We start from the raw sequence: 14,840 nt of genomic DNA on the forward strand, positions 1-14,840 counted from the left end.
GCATGTGTGCGTGTGTGTGCGTGTGTTAATCTCATCTGCCCTGACTACACAAATCATTTCCTTTCTGTCTCTCTGAAAAGACTATGAGTTACCGGAGAGATGGAGGCAAGACAGTAAGTCAGTAAGGATCCTTTATGAACACGGTACATCACAGATTACAGCCTACCCCAATTGCTATTATTATTAACCTGTATCATTATTTCATCATTATTTAATTCATTAAATCTCTACGTCAAAGTTTCCTTCTCTGATAAAGGCAGATAGTTACTCTAACACAAAGATTTGTTTAGAGTCAAATGAAATAATTTGTCTAAAGGAACATCAAAACAGGGGAAATGCCCCTCAAATGAAATCATATTTATTACCATTACTGCTATGAATACACCATACCTTACATTTTCTCTGTTGTTCTGAGGTGTGTCTCCCACCACACATTTCAGCAAACACTTGATAAACCAACTTGAACTAGGACTCGATAATGAATGCAGTTCTATGTTTCTAGAGCCCAACTGGGTAATAGTAAAAGGTATTAAATTGGCTTCTGTAGCTACATCACTGAGAAGCAGGCTAAGCTGTGCTATGAAAGAATTCAGGATCTCAGATGACGTCTCTTGAAATCTCTATCTGCCTACAATTACCCTTGTTTCCTTCCCTCTTCTTTTGTTGACCTTCAGGCAGAGTTCTCTTCCTGATGTGGCCCGGCAGCCTGTGACATTCCATAATTTCCCATCTTGTCTTCCACTTCCAAAGAATGTCTAAGGATTAAGACTTAGTGGTCAAGCTCTGTCATTGATCTAAACATGACGATCCCAATAGGAACAGCTTTCTCAGAAGGAGCAGACCTGGAGAAAGCAGACTCCGACTGGCTAACTTGAGCCAGCAACACAGAACTGGCTGCAGGATAAACCCCAGACTTGTAGAGGACAACCAGCACCTCTTAAAGAAATTCCATATGCCAGTATCAGAAGAGACAGAGAAAAAACTCAGGGGCAAGTCAAAGCAGAGGACAGCTGTGTATCACTATTACACATTGCATCCATTTTGTACACAGGCTCATGAACCCCTGAACCCCCATACTAAGTCACAAGAGGTTAGGGGATCACTTGAGCGCCTTTCACCTGTCAGTATGTGATGAAGCTTAGCTATGGGGTTATGGTTGCCACAGGCGTGCAACCAAGCAAGGGCCACCAAGCTCACTGACCTGTGGACTCAAGCTGACGGGCAGCCCCGTTGTGACACATCAAGCCAAGAGTCAGGACACCTGTTAAGACATCATCATGCCTCAGGTCTCATAGGACAGACAGGTTACAGCTGTCCTGGGCCTTTCAGAGGCTCGCAGAACACCTTGCACCTGTCACCCTCTGGAGGCAAGCCACCTTCTCCAAAGAAAACAAGCACAGGGAAAAACACACAACATCTGAAACTGTATCTTTTCCTGTTTCTGGGAGGATTTGGGCTTTGTTTTCTTGAAAGCTTTTTGTCCCTTCTGTCATCATATTCAAAACAACCCAGAGGAGGAACCTGTTCTGAAATCCCTAAGACGCCACTTACAGAGCTGCCTCTAGCCTAGAAGGAAGACCTGATTGTTGGCGGTGACTCTCTCTTCTCCTTCTGGTTCTTCTTCAGCTACCCACGCACACACTCTGGCTGTCTTTCCCAGCACTAATACATTGGACTCTTTATCCATCACCAGCACTGTGCTGTCTCCGCCACCTCTATCTCTGCTAGCACTTCCACATCACATGGACCCCGAGTCTCCCTGCTGGAGGAAGCTCTGAAGCACTGGCTTTAGATACGGGCCACCACTCAGTGTTTCTCCGCACATTCCCCTGCGTAGAAACTCTCTTCTAGCAGAAGGCTTTTCTGCTATTCATCCTCAGAGCAACTGGCAACATCTTCAGAATTCTGGCTGCTCCCCTGTACTCATGCGTTTAAAAATGGAATCAAAACCCATGTCAACACGACAGACACATTATAGGCCTGGTTTTTGTTATTTCTGAAGTGGACAGGAGTTTAGCTTGGAGCCTTTTGCAAGTTGTTTGTTTTCTTTGGCCTTGGCCATTCTGCCTCTTTGTGTTCTATGGTCTAGATATTCTCATGGACATTCATGCGCTCTTGTATATGTCACACACATATATACATACACACACATATATATTCCATATATATTACCACATTCTTCCCTACCTTCTATGCACCTGGCCAATACTTATTTCCCTTCTAACTCCCAGTTCAGGGGTCTAATTCTGGCATCCAGATGCCCTCCACACTGATCTGCATCTGTCAGCTTTTCTAGCCTTCCTTCACTAGCTTGGAGCCTCTCTGGATAAAGAGCTCAGTTTGCCCATCGCCACATACTCAGCTTCCAGGGCAAACTCTGGCACAGTTCACAATCCCAGTTCATGTGTTTTACATGTCCAAATGCATGGATGAATGAGACAAGGAGGTGCATGTCACACGTTTAAATCTTCCCTGAGAGAATCAAAGACCACACTCTTCAAAGGACAGCCAAGGATGCCTCAGTACAGCAAAGTCCTCCCTCCTGTGGTAAAATGATGGCAATGTTGGGCAATTATTTCACTTGACTTTTCCTTTTGGCTCCTGATAGTACGTCCAAGATGTCAACATGCCTCCAAGACAGCTTTCACCCATGGAATTGAGCCATTGGTGTGAGGAAGGCACAATCGCTGCCACAGTCTAGAGCTGAAGGGACCTTTCCCCTCTCTAGAGCTGAAGGGGACCCCCATCTCTGCAAGAAATTGAGAAGAAATGTGTGTGTGTGTGTGTGTGCACGATCTTCAACTTGAAGAGTCTGGGGAAGGAAGCTGGAAGTCTCCGCTTTCATTGACTTCATCTAACTGACCTTTCCTCCTCCTTGCTCAGAATCTGATGGTAGAATATTCCAAGGGCATCAAAACAAGGCTGAAGGCTTTATGTGATGAAAGGCATTCTTGATGGTGAGTGCCTGCAACCATTTAACATATGGAAAGACAGTAGTTTCCTAGTTACTGGAGTGGTGTAGTGTATTGATGCCCGTAATCCTGAGTGCTATGCCCTACAGACACAAGCCTGAGTCACAGTCCTGTCACTTGCTCTCCGCCCAAGGTCCTCACATCTTTGAGCCTCACAACCCTTACCGGCTAAAATGATGATGATGATGATGATGATGATGATGATGATGATACAAGAAGCATCAGTTCTTGTAAGGTGCAGAAACATCCACTCCTGCCCCTACCATGCTGGACACACGTAGACACATTGCTTTGCTTCACAGCATAACACCAGCCTTCCTTGCTTCAGTTACTTGAGGGAGGGGGAAATGTGCCAGCTTAACCCATTTCTGCTCTGGCCAACACTAAGATGCTAGGCCAGCTTTTGCTGTTGCTGTCATGAAAATGACCACATATTTAGGAGTTTATCATTGCCACCCCAGCCCTTACCACCCACTCACAAATTCTGCAGGACAGGAGTCAGGCATAGCGTGGCTCAGCTGTTTGTCCGTTCTTTAGAGGTACATTAAAATGGAATTGTCATTCTATCTGCAAAGTCCTTGCACATCATGCATGGGTGAGTTTTGACCAAATAACCAAAGGACAGAAGTTGTAGGGCAGAACCTTTCAATTCTGTTGATTACGCAATATACATTGCATTTAAAAACTGAATCAAGGGCCGGAGAGATGGCTCAGAGGTTAAGAGCACGGGCTGCTCTTCCAGAGGTTCTCAGTTCAATTCCTAGCAACCATGTGGTGACACACAGCCATCTATAATGAGATCTAGTGCTCTATTCTGACATATAGGCACACATGCATGCAGAACACTGCATATACAATAAATAAATAAATCTAAAAAAGAATTGACTCAAAAATACAATGCACAATACATGGTTGGTTTTTCATTTCTAGAGTTGGCTTATTTGGGAACTTTTAAAAGTAGTTTTTGTGTTTGTTTTCCCTCAAGAAAAATGAGACTATCTCCTTTCCTTGGGAGACTGAAACTCAGTTTAATGTGGAGGGTTTTTTGTCTACCTATCAGAGAAATTCTCTTTATTCTTCTCTTTTCTACCTTTTGTTCAATGAAGTCCATACCATCTCAAGACAATTAATTATTTTAAATGTAAAGTTTTAAAGTTTTTATCTGTGAAGTTTGATTCCAGACTTGAAAGTGTCAGCCAGTGGGGTCTAAACATGGTGGGTGGGCGTGTGGATCCCAAGTCAATCTCAACAGGACAGCGTGGGCTGAGAACCTTGAGACTCCGATTAGAATGCATCTTCTAATTTCTGTTCTCCCCAGTTTATTAGATCCATCTCACATGGAAAATTAAAATCCTGGGTCTCTATTCTATATCTGCAAATATTCTATATTTGCAAATGTAGATAAAACGTGCACACTAAAGTGCTTACTCCAGTCTTAACTGTCATATACAGAAAAGCAGTTTCAGCTGGGCGTTTAATCTCAGCACCCAGGAAGCAGAGGCAGGTGGATCTACTGGTCTGAAACAAAGTGAGTTTCAGGACAGCCAGAGATACACAGAGAAACCTTGTCTTAAAAAAAGAAAGAAAGAACAGCAACTTAAATATTTAGTAACTGTTAACAGCGAAGTTAGCTTTGCCAGGAGGAGTCTTTAGTATAACAAAACTACTTATTGTGACCACTAGAAAACAATGAGATGGGTCCAAGCTCTCTGAAGTCGAAAGCTTACACAGAGGAACCGTGAGGAGAGAAATGCCAATCACCAGGAACCTACCCATACAGTGCAGTCCATGCTACATCAACGTATTGTGTGTAGATACACACAAAGGGACGCGGCAGATCTCAGGGGCCCGTTGCTTCTAACGAGAAGCATGAAATCACTTCAGGCAGCCCTGGAGCTGAGTCCTGGCCAGAGAGGCAGAGGGGGGACAGCACCCTTTACACTCACAATAGCTACTCAACACATACTGAAAGAATAAGGGAACTGGTGCTGTTCAAGATGGGAAAATGTGACACCCCCCACCCTCACCCCAATTAAATCAAGTTTACTAAAATTCTGACTTACCCTGGTATAGACAAGACTTAACCCAATCTCTATCTTGGACGGCAGGAAGGAAATGCTTTTCATTATCGAATGCAGGCAAGGAAGACATGGAATGTAGGCAACCTGGCTGTATTTTAAAAGAGAAGGAGACACAGCGGGCTCTGAAAAGCCAGACCTTCCAAGCCAGATCTGCACCATGTGTAGCCCCTGGGATCTGCCTCTTATGCTGCACGTTGCAGAAGGGCTCAGAAGAGCTGGGTTTCTGCCAGGGCTGTCCCTTTGGCAGAGGAAGTCAAGAGCTGGGATCACTTCAGGCTAGGCTGCCTTCCCGCTTCAACCTTCAGGCCACCTAGAAGTGCTGTTCTGGTGGCTCTGACTTCTCAAGGGAGTTGGAATATGTCTTCCTCTTCAAAGACAAAGGGCCTTGGCTTTGAATGTCAAATGTCAGTGTAAACGAAGCCCCCAGCAGTCCCTGCGGACCACCTGTCAGGGGCCCAGGCTACAAGAAGGCTATGGCGGCCTCTTCCTTTTAGAGGCAGAACAGAAGGCAGTCTATGACAAAATGCTCTCAGCACTTAAGTATTATTTTTGAGTTCTTAAATGAGTTTTACATTTGGAGGCATAACTTTCACTGTGGATTTACCAGCACAAAGTGTGGCTATATAAATACAGCAAACAGAAGTACCCCAGTGACCCCCCTTCCCCCCGGCATTTTAACACTAAGAAAACAAGGACCCTATTTCTGATGATAGCGACTTGCTCTTAGCTGCTATTGCCTTGTTTCTGTCTGTGGCAAGTTCCATCTTGCAGTGACTAGCCTGTGACCATAAGGGACTTCTAAATTGTCCCAGATACTCCTCCCCAGCTAGCCTGGCCCCGCCTGTTCACCAGACCTTCATAGTTTTCTGATATACACTCTTGCCGTCCAAAGCATGGGCCTCATGCCGGCAGCAGGCATGCCTCTCAGGAGTAGAGTTGCCAGAAAAGTTCGGGACACACAAATCTAACTAGCTTTCTTCATTTCCCTCCTCTTTCTCTCAGAATCTGGCAGCTCTACCTGGGATCTTGTCAGAAACACAGACCCTCAGGCTCCACCTCGCCCCCAGGGGAATCGGAATCTACATTTAACAAGATTACGGGTGGTTGTAAAAATCTTTTGGAGTCTACTTGATTCCTACTATTTTAACCTTTTGGACTCAGCTGTTAAATTTTGATCTCACTTGTCACAAAGAGAATCACATGTCAACCTGTTCAGTTGGTGTGCATGCTTCTTCACCAGAAACTCACAATATATTCTACATGTAAACCAGCATTTTTCTCAACCCCGGGCACACAAGGAACCCCCACTTTCAACTCCCATGAGTCAGAACTGGTCCTGAGCTGAGAATCCCCATCACTACCAGGGAGCCGCCAGACTGTGTTAATTGCTTTCTGGGTGGTGGGGAAGGGGGCGGGGCCAGCATCTTGCCTTTGATCAGGAGGGAGAAGGAATGGTTTTACTTACATTCGGCTTTGTCTCTGCATAGGCCCAGAGTCCAGGATCCATTTCAAGTTCCCTTTTTCTAACTGGTTTTCTATTACTGCATACATACCTCCACCCAGGGCTTGGGGATGTGGGAAGCAAATGCGCTTTGTGGTACACCCACATGACAGGCTTCCAAATGGAAACAATATTTAAGTTAAACCTGGAAGATCAAGTTTGCTCAAATCTCACAACACAGGGATTTTTTTGAAAACTTTAGCAGCAGGTCCCTGTTTGATGGAGAGAGGCAAGCCTAGATGGAGAAATGAGGTCCTGTTAGCAGTCGCCAAACCCTCTTCTGGGCTGGCACCATCCCACTTGGTTTAATACTGGAGATAATAACGATACACCTAGGCTGAGCTTGGAGAGTTTCAAGGTGACTTTATAGCCACACTCATAAGGAGAGAGGTGAAGCTGTGGAGCAAAGACACAGGCAGGATTCTATAGGAAGATGGTGCCCAGGATGATGGACCACAAACTAAAGAACCACAGAGGAGATTACCCACAAGCCACCAGACACTAGGGACACGCAATGGAGACACCCTCTTAGCACTAGGAGGGTACCACTCTGTTCATATCATGATCAAAATCTGTGGTACTTCGCTGTGGCAGCCATGGTAAGGAAAGATGCTAGGGGGGGAGTTGTCATTGCGGTAAGAAAGCTGACAATGCTTCTTGCTGCTTCTCACTGAGCAGAGATCTCCTGATTCCCTCAGGACTCAAAACGATTAACTCTGGGTGACAGGACCCCAAGGGTGAGAACACAGAGGCTGGAAGCTCTTCCGAGCTGAACTGCTCTGCCAGGCTCTCACAGAAACACATGGCTACACTGGGTTTACACCTGAGCAGCCTGACTCCAGACCCAATTTTTAGAGTCACTTAGTAAAACGGCTTTCGGCCCAGTGGACAGGACAAGTGATAAAAATCTATCGAATACTTTCTATAATATGTCATGGATTTGACAATTCCCACCACCACAGTAAGGTAGAAAATAATGTGTTTATATTGTGTAGGAGAAGAAACAGACATTCAGATTGAATACATGGCCCGGGCTCTGAGAGTAGCTAGTGGTGGAGTGGGGTTTAAATCAGGCCTGTGAACTCTAGGAACACCTCAGTCACTGTAGGGACAGGAGCTGGGATCTGCTGTACCCTTGTGTAAGACTATTACCCCACTCTCTGCTCCACCACCCAACAATACACCCTGACTAGGATTCCATACACCATGCCCTAATGTGCACACCCGTATCCACTGTGTTCAGAAAGCGCCTGCCCCCGTGGAAGCTGTGCTTCCTCTGAACAATGAAGAAGTTGACTTCCCCCTGTAAAGCCTATGAGGAGGCTTCAGTTTGTGGACCAAAGCTCAATAACTGTCTAATGAATTCTTGATGTAGGAGGATCTTCTGTCTATGTGTTACTTTCATTGGTTAAATAAAGAGACTGCCTCAGCCTTTTGATAGGACAGCAGCTTAGATAGGCAGAGTAGACCGAACAGAATGCTGGGAGAAAGAAGCAGAGTCAGGCAGAAGCATGGCTCTCTGGCCCGAGACGGATGTAGGCTAGAATCTTGCCAGTAAGCCACAATCATGTGGTGATACACAGATTTATTAGAAATGGATTAATTAAGATGTGAGAGTTAGCCAAGAAGAGGCTAGAGATAATGGGCCAGGCAATGTTTTAAATGAATATAGTTTCTGTGTAATTATTTCGGGTAAAGCGAGCCAGGAGTTGGGTGGCGGGAAGCGGCCTGCCACACCTTTTACTACAAATTCTAAGAATTCTTCCAGACCATGCTTCTACGTATAGATATGAGATTCTCAACTGGGGGTGACTGGCCACACGAGGACATTCAGCCATCTTTGAAATGGGTTCTGGTTGTTACACTGGGGGATAGGAATGTTACTAGGATCTGGTAGCTAGAGGCTCAAGGATGCTCTTTCATATCCCACAATACACTGTGTGTAAGACCAGGACATCCCTAGTCCTGACTGTTAGTAGGACAAAGGTTGAGAAACTTGGACTACTGCATTCCAGGGTCCAACTGCCCATTCACAGAAACCAGCACTACTATTCACTGTTTGCAGCCTCCTGGGGACAACTTTCATGAACTCCCCAGGCTCTAGCTATCTTGAAAATGAACTGCTATGAGGGCCACCTCATGGGTTTGTTAGGGGGCAATAAGGTAGTACATGACAAAGTGCTAAGTCGTGCAGCAGTGCGGTGGCTCAGTAAAGTGGCCCTGATCCCCAAAGCAGGAGGTTAAGCACCAGGCTACGGGGCTTCAGAAGCTGTAGCTTGGTATGATTCGGTTATTTTAGCAGGGCAAGGGATCTCAGAATTAAGAATGGGAATCTCAGATGAGAATGGTTGATCCAGGTACTTACCATGTCTGTGCATACACAGCAGGGTTCATCATAGAGAACACATCCCAACAGGAAGTCGCTTTCCTGTTCTTCCTTCTATTTCATCTGTACCTTGCCCTTTTCCTTCAGTGCTGGTATTCAGGCCATACCATACATCTCTCTGACAGCTGCTGGAACTATTCATACTAATTGGTACCTAAACACACTTGATGTTAGGTTATACAGTGTGAAGTTGCCTGATAGTAAACTGTTTTAACTGAAGGCAAATGTAATAAACAAGTTATGTGGCCCTCTCTAAAATCATTCAAAGGACCCAGCTATTATCTTTGCAATATTTTTAAAGGTTTCTATGTATCAATACAGCTAGCATGTTGCTTTCATAACACAGCAACCATTTTACATGGTTTAAAGGATTTAATTCACAAAACAACTTCATTAAATGGATACTAGCTCCCCTCTTTTTTAATTAAGGAAAAACTAGTTCTAAACTCTTTGTGCCTAAGATCACTGAAGGCTTTTCTAAAGTCTTCACTCAGTGGTCCTGGTTTTCCTACTGTATGTTAACTATCATCTTCCTTTACATGTCACAACCTTTTCCACAAGTAAAGGAGTTTTAGGAACCTAACAAAAGCTTTTGTCAGTGTAGTGCTTTGAACAAGCATCCCCCCAACATAGACTCATGGCTTTGACTGTTTAGCCTAGAGAGAGTGGAACTATAAGAGGCATGGCCTTGTTGGAGGAAGTATGTCACCGTGGGGGCGGGCTTTGAGGTCTCATATGCTCAAGTTACATCCAGCGTGGTTGCCTGAGGATCAAGATGTAAAACTCTCAGCTCCTTCTTCAGAACCTTGCTTTTTGCCATGATGATAATGGACTAAACCTCTGAAACCTTCAGCCAGTCTCAATTAAATGCTTTCCTTTGTAAGAGCTCCCATGGTCATGGGTCTCTTCACAGCAACAGAAACCCTAACTAAGACAGTTGGTTAGGTTAGGTGGAGTACTTAACAGGTCATTTAACATATAATATACTATGTGTATTATATAAGATATACAAGGCACAATTATTTATATGTAAACATATGTCTCATGATTTGATTTTCCAAGCACAAGTCAGCTGGTTCATATAAGTCAGTTGATGCACAAACTCTTAGAAATTCAACTATTTGGGGACAGACTTCGCATGGGGTGTAGGAGCTGTGTCTACATCACACCACCTCTAGGATGGCTCCCAATGGTCACACAGTGATAAAGATGAGGCAGGAAGCAGGACAGTAAATGCTATAACTAAGCTCCAGGCAGGCTTTTCTACCTCCATAGACGCCTCACTTAACCTCTTCTCCTCAACTGAGAGAAAGAGAGGGGTTACACGCTGTGACCGAAGAAAAGGAAGTACAGGTTTGTGCAGACAGACAGCCCTTGATGTCTGTCCCTTCATTCAAGACACATGGAGCTGGTCATCCTGACTCTGGCTCCATGGCTGTGAATCTCACAGGACTCCGGTGGGCTTTTGCCAGCTGGCTACTATCCTACATCCTAACACATCCCAACAGGAAGTCGCTTTCCTGTTCTTCCTTCTACTTCATCTGTACCTTGCCCTTTTCCTTCAGTGCTGGTATTCAGGCCATACCATACATCTCTCTGACAGCTGCTGGAACTATTCATACTAATTGGTACCTAAACACACTTGATGTTAGGTTATACAGTGTGAAGTTGCCTGATATTAAACTGGATGGCTTATTATCAGATCCTTAGATTGACAGATAATTAAGAATATTTATTGTACCAGTCAAGGTAGTACCTGCTGATAATTTCAGCACCTGAGAGTCAGACACAGAAAGATCAGAGGTTCAAGTTTAGCCTGGGTTTTATAAATAAAAGGGTATTCTGGGATACATAAGACCTTGTCTCAAAGAAAAAAAAAGAAACAAAGGAAGGAAGGAAGGGAGGGGAAAAGAAAGGAAAATAAAACAAAATTCATTTTTTAGGTAAAGTTTTCAAAAGAAAGGGCTTTGCCTAGTTTCTGTTGAACTGCACATAGTAGGTACGCAACAAATATTGGTTGAAGTAATTATTAAACAGATGAGGCCTTAGTTAAGCCTCATCTATTGTGGTATGTGACTCCCCCCCCCGCCCCAGTGTCGTCTTTCATTTCTTTTCAAATCATCTGAATAATTTGTAGGCAGGGGCACAAGAGTTTAGCCTTTAATCTCATCAACAAAGGACCTTCCAAAGAGGGGACATTCTTTTGGCGGTCGTTTTGGCATTTCAGATATAATTACATTTTTCACCCTAAAATTTCCCAATGAGATTAAGACTTACATTCAAAGTCTCCTTAAGTCTCTCTCTCAGAAGTCTGCACCGGTAGCTCTATCCACTTTCACACCGTTTCTGAGGGAGGCCAGCTGCTGGCAGCCATGAAAGACAAAGCACAAAGGCCTGTCATCCACCAGAGCAAGGCCCGCATGCACAGCTCCTTGGAGCCTCTCTGAGACTGCATCACGACCAGCAAGTGTGTACACGCTTTTCTTCAGGCAAACGAGACACAACCCAGTCTTTCTCAACATGCTGTCTCCAACATTTCCTGTTTCTACTTTAGCGCAGTGGCGAAAACCACACAGACATCTAGGAAATGTTTTAGCTTTCTCTTTGCACTTGGCTGGGTTTATGGTACGTGGCAGAACTGTTCCTGACTTCAAAACATGGTGGTCATTCTCAAATGGCTGGAGATTCTAAGCCTCTTCACTAACTGAACTGCAACAGGGCCACTGGTGGCACTAGTTTACTGTGACTGCCTAGGCACAGGGTTTGGAACCTGTGAGGATACAGTTTTCATGGCTTAGACTACTTGCTTACTCATGAGTTAGTTGTAACCCATTCTCAGCATGGAGATCCCCGTCAGGCAAGATGCGCTACTCTGGAGTGGTGACAAGAGGCAGATGAGCGCTTCTCTCAACCTTAGCCTAGGAGATGGGAAGAAAGACATCCAGATTTTTTCCCACCCCACAGACACTTGACTGGTACTTCTAGACACTGTACTAGCTTCTGGTGCTTCCAATGCTTTCCCCTTTTCAGACTCTGCATTCAAAGAAGGGAAAAAGAATTCTTTCCTGTGCCAACTATACTGAGGGCCTGGGAGCCTGAATGGCATTGGAGATTGGCCATGGGAAGACTATAGCCGGGCCCTTCCTTTCTCAGGAGAAAGCAAGCTGTTACCATCCTCAGATGTAAAAGACCGGGAAGGATTTCTTATGACATGCTTGCATCATGCTCCTGAGCTAGGGCCTGATGCCAAGGAATGAGGACACAGAGAATAAATAAAACTGGTAAAACCATGCCAAATCAACAGCAGTCAGAGCCTGACTAGGAGAATCAGTTTACAGCCCAGCTCCACGAGGCAAGGAGACTCCCTTTCTAATGGCAGCTGTCAGAAATCAAGATTCACACAAGTCAGCAGCTAGGTGATCATCAGGTCTATTAATTAAACTATAAGCTGATCCAAGGCCGCCACAGCCATCTCAAGTACAGCAGGAATAATGATGCTCCAAACATTGCCATTAGCAGACCCACTGGGCAGTGGTGTTTCTCTATGCTCCTGCATGCCTAGAGGGACCCAGAGTGCCAACCTCAGTCAGCTACCTGAGCCTGCCTGGACTCCCAGCCTGCCTGATAGCTGAAGAGGTATCAACGTTCTGAAGAGATGCCAGTTCATCCATGCGGAGAGAGGCGTGTGGTAGTGACTCCGTCTGGAACAACCATCATAGAAACTCTCTGATGTACAATGTACAAAAATTTTCTACAATGTGCAAAACAGTAATCAGCGGTAAAAATGAATGGGGGTTGGAGGAAATGCAAGCTGCGCAGAGAAGGGGACCAGTGTACCTTTTAGTCTGGAACTCGGTCCTGGGGTTTCCTCTCAACTAAATTCATGAAGATGCCTTTAACCACAAATGACACTTTGTTTTAATTCTGGGTCTAACAAGTTCACTAGGTTTATTGAGAGAAATGACCTTCTCTCCCAGAGAGTATAACAACCTGTACTCTACATCAGTGCTTCTCAACCTGTGGGCAGCCTCTTTGGGGGTTGAACAACCCTTTCACAGGGGTCACCTAAGACCCTACGAAAACATGGATGTTTATATTATGATTCATAACAGTAGCAAAATTACAGTTATGAAGTAGCAACAAAAATAATTTTAAGGTTGGGGGGGGGGGTCACCACAACATGAAGAACTGTATTAAAGGGTCACAACATTAGGAAGGTTGAGAACCAGTGGTCTATATCCTTCCAAGATATCAGTTAAATCTAGTTTCTGGATGGTCTGACACATTCACTCAGACAGAGACCCTAAGGACATGTCTGGGGACAGGCAGAATCTATAGCTGCCTATATCCTGTGACTACCAACCAACACAATCCCAAGGAGGTCCTGACTTAGGAGCAGGCACTGTGTGCTGTCAAACAAGGCAGGACAGCTCTAGGGTCATAGGAACCTTCATGAAGGGCAAAAGGATTAGAAGTGTACCTCCTATAGAGTCTTTTCAGTGACCGTTGTCATCTTGAGAACAGTTCTGAGAGCAGCAATAAGGTAATTGTGGTTGTCTCATTTGCTGGAGCTTTTAATGTCTGGTAAGGGGTGAGGCTGAACGGAGAAGAAAACTGTGCTCCAGCCTGTGACAATGCCTACTAGTTAGATGGCCGCACGGCTGACGTCCAGGAAGTGCCTAAGAGTAATGGCTAAGGATGGGAACAAGAGCTGGTACCTTGTCACATTGATAAGTATTCCAAGAGGAATCCTGAGGACTCAGTGAAAATACCACACATTGGAATGTGTGGTCAACACACTCTAATGCTGATGCTGTGGGGGAGCTCAGATCCACAAGCAGGGCAGAATGAAGTCCTGTCTTCATCGAGGGCCTGTGTTCTGTAAACTCCTCATCTTTCTGGGAAACAGCATGTATAATGTATGAGATCCTAATCATAAGACAGAAGCTATAGGGCAGGGTTGTCACAAATGGTCACATTGATTGTTCTGGTACCTACTAACACAGTAAGGGCTCACTGACCCTGGCATCTCTCTGCACTGACTGACCCATAGTACACTTGTAGGCTTCCCAATGTGTGGAACTTTTTTTCTCTCTTGGAATTCAGTATTTCATATTCCACCCACTCATACCTGCATCTCTGATTAATTTCGCCAGATGTGAGCATCTGGATTCCCCCAAGAGTTGCCCCCCTACACATTCCTACCCTTCTTTAGGCCATTTGTATGACTTTTCTAACCTCATGGTGTTCCCAACACCTCCCAAATTGGTGTCATCTGTGGCCTTCCTTTGTTTGTTCTTTTTATCATCTTTACAGATTATTAATAAAGAAGTTAAACAAGACCAGACCACCACAACCCTCTGAGGCAAATGACAAGAGGGAGGGAAGGCCAGAGAACTCTCTGTTTACCAGCCTTGGCAGAGGAAGGATGTAGTGTAGAGACAAAAAACTCTGCTAGCAGCATCCCAAGGCTAGCCCAAGTCACTATCAACACCTCTGCTAGCAGCCTCTCAGGGCTAGCCCATGGCCACTATTATTTTTTATCCTCTTAGCCAGGTTCCAGGTTCCATGTTCCGGGAGTGTGGTCCTATCTAAGTCAGCATTCATACATAACTGTGCCAGTCAATGCTAGTGAGTTCCAGAAAAGCCACAGCACGAGTGTTCCGGCTTCTCGATCCTGCTGGAGATCTCCTACTCCTGACTGGAGTACGGGAAGAGCTGGATTGGGATCTCAGGCCCTTAGCTCCCTTCCAGCTCACCCAGCTGCAACTGTTCATTACATAGTCACTGGCTTCCCGTGTTACTCATTAGGCTTTCCTTTACCTGAAAGAAACTCTCTGTTAAAAGCATGGACAAGCCCAAAATGCTTCTGAAAATCTCAAGTTTATCAGAGACAGAAC

The sequence above is a fragment of the Arvicola amphibius genome, chromosome 12, assembly GCF_903992535.2.
Source record: "Arvicola amphibius chromosome 12, mArvAmp1.2, whole genome shotgun sequence".
Lineage (NCBI taxonomy): Eukaryota > Metazoa > Chordata > Mammalia > Rodentia > Cricetidae > Arvicola > Arvicola amphibius.